The sequence below is a fragment of the Oncorhynchus masou genome, chromosome 8, assembly GCF_036934945.1.
Source record: "Oncorhynchus masou masou isolate Uvic2021 chromosome 8, UVic_Omas_1.1, whole genome shotgun sequence".
Taxonomy (NCBI): Eukaryota; Metazoa; Chordata; class Actinopteri; order Salmoniformes; family Salmonidae; genus Oncorhynchus; species Oncorhynchus masou.
Genome location: NC_088219.1, coordinates 4,689,161 through 4,696,286, shown reverse-complemented (window position 1 = coordinate 4,696,286; position 7,126 = coordinate 4,689,161).

Here is a 7,126-nt window from a genome sequence, read left to right as displayed (position 1 = left end):
GAGAGAGAGAGAGAGAGAAGGAGAGATGGAGAGAGACAGCGAGAGAGAGAGAGAGAGGAGGAGAGATGGAGAGAGACAAAGAGAGAGAGAGAGAGAGAGAGAGAGAGAGAGAGAGCGGAGGAGAGATGGAGAGAGCGGGGCATGAATGGTTTGAAGAAAGAGAAAAACACCCTGCTCTCTTTAGGTGGATTAGGCGTCAGGCTCGGCGAGGGAGGAGGAGGATGGGTGGGGTGGGGGTAGACTCTTCTAGACTCCTCCCTGCTACCCTTCTGAGTTTGTGTAGAGCGCTAACGCCTGTCGCCGTGGAAACGCTGAGGAGATGGATGGCAACAGGCAGCACGTGCTCCTTTGTTGCTGTAGCAACCTGCCCCGGGATGTGAGCGGATACAGCATTCTGGTTGGACCGCCTCGCCGTCCTCTAGAATCTAGCTGTTGTTATGGTAGCAGACACACTGGAACCTCATGGTAGGGGAGGGAAAGAGGGTGATGGAGGGGGGGGTGTGAGGGAGGGTGAGGGGGAAAGGAAAGAGGGGGAGGGGTGTGAGGGGTTTAGGCTGCTGTTGTTATGATAGAGGGGTGAGGTGTTGTCAGGGTTGTGGTGTAAAAGACGTTTCCTGGTAGGAAGTGTTGCTAGGCACATTAGAGTGCTGTTGGAAAACAAACGTCAACAACTCTCGATGACCCTGTTCTCCGTCTGACTCCGCCTTACGCACGTATTTCAGTCCTCGAAAAGCTACTTTTTAATGTCAACTTTAAATACATATTTAATTAAAAATAAATGTCAAACCAAAACAGCATATAACTATTTATTCGTGATTAATTTAATTGATTTAATCTGTCGTTCTGCTCCTGAACAAGGCAATTAACCCACTGTTCCAAGGCCGTCATTGAAAATAAGAATTTGTTCTTAAACTGACTTGCCTAGTAAAATAAAGGTAAAATAGATATATATTAAATAAATAACAATACAAAAAAATCACGATTTAATGTTTTAATGTCAACTTTAAAAACAGATAAAGAAATATATATAAATATATATAAAAAAATATAATACATATAAATCAATTTGAACAATAAAAAACATAAAAACACAAACAGAAAATGCTTCAATGACCTTTGACTTTAGGGTCTGGTTTCCTGGACACAGGACAATCTTCATTGAAAAGGCTTTTTTGTTGTTGTTGTCCAACACTGGGCTACAGTATATCTGTGTCTGGGAAACTGCCCCCCTGAAAAAGTTTAACATAATTCCAACATAAAACAGAAAGAATGGAACGATCTCTTAATAAAGAAAACAGGAATGTGTATGATACAATTCCGTTTTGTTTCGGCTCACACGAAACATCCAACTAGAGCACAGAACAGTCTCACCACCACGCCAAAGACGAGGAATTCTCTTCATATCATAAAAAAACACCAATAACCACAAATGGAAAGATAACATTCTGGAGGCAACAGGGAACATATGTCAAAACCCTAAATGACAACCTAAGTAGTGCACTACATAGGGAATAGGGTGCCATAGGGGTATGGTATAAACTAGTGCACTATATAGGGAGGTGGTATTTGGGACTTGTTTTGAAGTGGTGTTTAAACCTTGTGAAACAGGCTGTGGCTGTTGGGACCCCATGAGAACTAAAACAGTGGATGTCAGTGTGGTGTGGATGTTAGTGTGGTGTGGATGTTGGTGTGGTGTGGATGTTAGTGTGGTGTGGATGTTGGTGTGGATGTTAGTGTGGTGTGGATGTTAGTGTGGTGTGGATGTTAGTGTGGTGCGGATGTTAGTGTGGTGTGGATGTTAGTGTGGATGTTAGTGTGGTGTGGATGGTAGTGTGGTGTGGATGTTAGTGTGGTGTGGATGTTAGTGTGGTGTGGATGTTAGTGTGGTGTGGATGTTACTGTGGTGTGGATGTTAGTGTGGATGTTAGTGTGGTGTGGATCGTAGTGTGGTGTGGATGTTAGTGTGGTGTGGATGTTAGTGTGGTGTGGATGTTAGTGTGGTGTGGATGTTGGTGTGGTGTGGATGTTGGTGTGGTGTGGATGTTGGTGTGGTGTGGATGTTGGTGTGGATGTTAGTGTGGTGTGGATGTTGGTGTGGTGTGGATGTTGGTGTGGTGTGGATGTTGGTGTGGTGTGGATGTTGGTGTGGTGTGGATGTTGGTGTGTATGTTAGTGTGGTGTGGATGTTGGTGTGGTGTGGATGTTGGTGTGGTGTGGATGTTAGTGTGGTGTGGATGTTGGTGTGGTGTGGATGTTGGTGTGGATGTTAGTGTGGTGTGGATGTTAGTGTGGTGTGGATGTTAGTGTGGTGTGGATGTTGGTGTGGTGATGATGTTGGTGTGGTGTGGATGTTGGTGTGGTGTGGATGTTAGTGTGGTGTGGATGTTGGTGTGGTGATGATGTTGGTGTGGTGTGGATGTTAGTGTGGTGTGGATGTTAGTGTGGTGTGGATGTTGGCGTGGTGTGGATTTTGGTATGGTGTGGTGTGGATGTTAGTGTGGTGTGGTGTGGATGTTGGTGTGGTGTGGATGTTGGTGTGGTGTGGATCTTAGTGTGGTCTGGATGTTGGTGTGGATGTAAGTGTGGTGTGGTGTGGATTTTGGTATGGTGTGGGGTGGATGTTAGTGTGGTGTGAATGTTAGTGTGGTGTGGTGTGGATGTTAGTGTGGTGTGGTGTGGATGTTAGTGTGGTGTGGTGTGGATGTTGGTGTGGTGTGGATGCCCCAACAACATCTGACCCAGAGAGACCTCCAGCCCCAACAACATATGTCCCAGAGACTGTTCCCTCCAGCCCCAACAACCTCTGTCCCAGAGACCGTTAACTCCAGCCCCAACAACCTCTGTCCCAGAGACAGTCACCTCCAGCCCCTACAACATCTGTCCCATTGAGTCACCTCCAGCCCCAACAACCTCTGTCCCAGAGACTGTTACCTCCAGCCCCAACAACCTCTGTCCCAGAGACCTTTACCTCCAGCCCCAACAACCATCTCCATCCTAGAGACAATCAACCTCTGTCCCAGAGACCCTTATCTCCAGCCCCAACAACCATCTCCATCCTTGAGACAATCAACCTCTGTCCCAAAGACATTCACCTCCAGCCCTAACAACCTCTGTCCCAGAGGCAGTTACCTCCAGCCCCAATAACCTATGTCCCAGAGACAGTCATCCGTTGATCTAGAGAGGGAGGGAGGGAGGGAGGGAGGGAGGGAGGGAGGGATGAGAAGAGGGAGAGGTCATTAATTTTACAAGACCCAAAACCCAAACAAGTGTCTCTCTCTACCTCTCAGACATAATACATTAAGAAACAAGTGTCTGAGACAGTTGGACCAACATACACGCACACACACATAATACATTAAAGAGCAACCGAATCAAAAAAGCAATGTGGCATCGATGAGTCAGAAATGTTATGTTTTCTTGTTTCAAAATTGACTACAAAATGTAAATAGGTTAATTATGGTCATGAAGTCAGTATCACCCAAAACGGAGATTTGCAAGATTCAGGGATGTAGAGTAAGTCAGAGCTTTTCTTGGTTTGACATCATCAACCCTGCCCACAGCTGGCAAGATATCGTCAACCCTGCCCAGAGCTGGCAGCACCCAAGAAATGACACATTTAGAGCGCAGCTGCACATGGCCCTGATTGTAATGCCCACTAGCACGTGGATACACATGGATTGGTTTAATTAAATTGATAATTAGAAGATTGTGGAAGCTGTACTGTTAGATTTCAGTGCAGCCTTTGATTTTATTGACCATAACCTGTTGTTGAAAAAGATGTTTTATGGCTTTTCAACCTCTGCCATATCGTGGATTCAGAGCCATCTATCTAATAGAACTCAGAGGGTTTTCTTTGATGGAAGCTTCTCTGTTAAACATGTAAAGTGTGGTGTACCACAGGGCAGCTCTCTAGGCCCTCTACTCTTTTCCATTTTTACCAATGACTTGCTACTGGCATTAAACAAAGCATGTGTGTGTCCATGTACGCTGATGGATGATTCAACCATATACCAATCAGCAACCACAGCTAATGAACTCACTGAAACCCTTAACACGTTTTTTGAATACTCCATGATTCCATGTGTGTTATTTAATAGTTTTGATGACTTCACTAATATTCTACAATGTAGAAAATAGTAGAAAAAAATAAGAAACTTGGAATGAGTAGGTACTTTTGACTTTTGACTGGTACTGTATTTGTTTTTATACTAATGTAAAAAAAATTGTAATAGTACAAAGTAATGTTTTTAATAATAAATTGTCTTTATAATTTATAAAATCATTTTTATTATGTTTTCTTTAGACGTCATTACAAAGAGAAGTCATTAAAGTATTCTCTAATAACAAATCGCTTATTTTATTTTGGACATCTATATATAGAACTATCTATATAGTTCTCCATCTCTCTGTATCTCTCTGTATCCATGTCTTTATCTCTCTGTATCCATGTCTTTATCTCTCTGTATCCATGTCTTTATCTCTCTCTATCCATATCTTTATCTCTCTGTATCCATCTCTTTATCTCTATGTATCCATCTCTTTATCTCTCTGTATCCATCTCTTTATCTCTCTGTATCTATCTTTATCCATCTCTTTATCTCTTTATCTCTCTGTATCCATGTCTTTATCTCTTTATCTCTCTCTCTATCATGTCTTTATCGCTCTGTATCCATGTCTTTATCTCTTTATCTCTTTCTATCCATGTCTTTATCTCTCTGTATCCATGTCTTTATCTCTTTATCTCTCTCTATCCTTGTCTTTATCTCTTTATCTCTCTATCCATGTCTTTATCTCTTTATCTCTCTCTATCCATGTCTTTATCTCTCTCTATCCAGCTCTTTATCGCTCTGTATCCATCTCTTTATCTCTCTGTATCTATCTCTTCATCTCTCTGTATCTATCTCTTTATCTCTCTGTATCCATGTCTTTATCTCTCTCTATCTCTCTCTTCATCTCTCTGTATCTATCTCTTTATCTCTCTGTATCCATGTCTTTATCTCTCTCTATCTCTCTCTTTAGCTCTCTGTATCTATCTCTTTATCTCTCTGTATCCATCTATTTATCTCTCTGTATCTATCTTTATCCATCTCTTTATCTCTCTCTATCCATGTCTTTATCTCTCTCTTTCCATCTATTTATCTCTCTGTATCCATCTCTTTATCTCTCTGTATCTATCTTTATCCATCTCTTTATCTCTCTTTATTTATCTGTATCCATCTCTTTATCTCTCTCTATCCATGTCTTTATCTCTCTCTTTCCATCTATTTATCTCTCTGTATCCATCTCTTTATCTCTCTGTATCTCTCTGTATCCATGTCTTTATCTCTCTATCTATCTCTTCATCTCTCTGTATCCATCTCTTTATCTCTCTGTATCTATCTTTATCCATCTCTTTATCTCTCTCTATCCATGTATTTATCTCTCTGTATCCATGTCTTTATCTCTCTCTATCCATCTCTTTATCTCTCTCTATCCATGTCTTTATCTCTCTCTATCCATGTCTTTATCTCTCTGTATCTATCTCTTTATCTCTCTGTATCTATCTCTTTATCTCTCTGTATCTATCTTTATCCATCTCTTTATCTCTCTGTATTCATCTCTTTATCTCTCTTCGTCTCTCTGTATCCATGTCTTAATCTCTCTCTATCTATCTCTTTATCTCTCTGTATCCATGTCTTAATCTCTCTCTATCTATCTCTTTATCTCTCTGTATCTATCTCTTTATCTCTCTGTATCCATGTCTTTATCTCTCTCTATCTATCTTTATCCATCTCTTTATCTCTCTCTATCCATGTCTTTATCTCTCTCTTTCCATGTCTTTATCTCTCTCTATCTATCTCTTTATCTCTCTGTATCTATCTTTATCCATCTCTTTATCTCTCTCTATCCATGTCTTTATCTCTCTCTTTCCATCTATTTATCTCTCTGTATCCATCTCTTTATCTCTCTGTATCTATCTTTATCCATCTCTTTATCTCTCTTTATACATCTGTATCCATCTCTTTATCTCTCTCTATCCATGTCTTTATCTCCCTCTTTCCACCTATTTATCTCTCTGTATCCATCTCTTTATCTCTCTGTATCTCTCTGTATCCATGTCTTTATCTCTCTCTATCTATCTCTTCATCTCTCTGTATCCATCTCTTTATCTCTCTGTATCTATATTTATCCATCTCTTTATCTCTCTCTATCCATGTATTTATATCTCTGTATCCATGCCTTTATCTCTCTCTATCCATCTCTTTATCTCTCTCTATCCATGTCTTTATCTCTCTCTATCCATGTCTTTATCTCTCTGTATCTATCTCTTTATCTCTCTGTATCTATCTCTTTATCTCTCTGTATCTATCTTTATCCATCTCTTTATCTCTCTGTATCCATCTCTTTATCTCTCTTCATCTCTCTGTATCTATCTATTTTTTCTCTCTGTATCCATGTCTTAATCTCTCTCTATCTATCTCTTTGTCTCTCTGTATCTATCTCTTTATCTCTCTGTATCCATGTCTTTATCTCTCTCTATCTATCTCTTCATCTCTCTGTATCTATCTTTATCCATCTCTTTATCTCTCTCTATCCATGTCTTTATCTCTCTCTTTCCATCTATTTATCTCTCTGTATCCATCTCTTTATGTCTCTGTATCTATCTTTATCCATCTCTTTATCTCTCTTTATTTCTCTGTATCCATCTCTTTGTCTCTCTCTATCCATGTCTTTATCTCTCTCTTTCCATCTCTTTATCTCTCTGTATCTCTCTGTATCCATGTCTTTATCTCTCTCTATCTATCTCTTCATCTCTCTGTATCCATCTCTTTATCTCTCTGTATCTATCTTTATCCATCTCTTTATCTCTCTCTATCCATGTATTTATCTCTCCGTATCATCTATTTATCTCTCTGTATCATGTCTTTATCTCTCTCTATCCATCTCTTTATCTCTCTCTATCCATGTCTTTATCTCTCTCTATCCATGTCTTTATCTCTCTCTATACATCTCTTTATCTCTCTGTATCTATTTCTTTATCTCTCTGTATCTATCTTTATCCATCTCTTTATCTCTCTGTATCCATCTCTTTATCTCTCTTCATCTCTCTGTATCTATCTCTTTATCTCTCTGTATCCATGTCTTT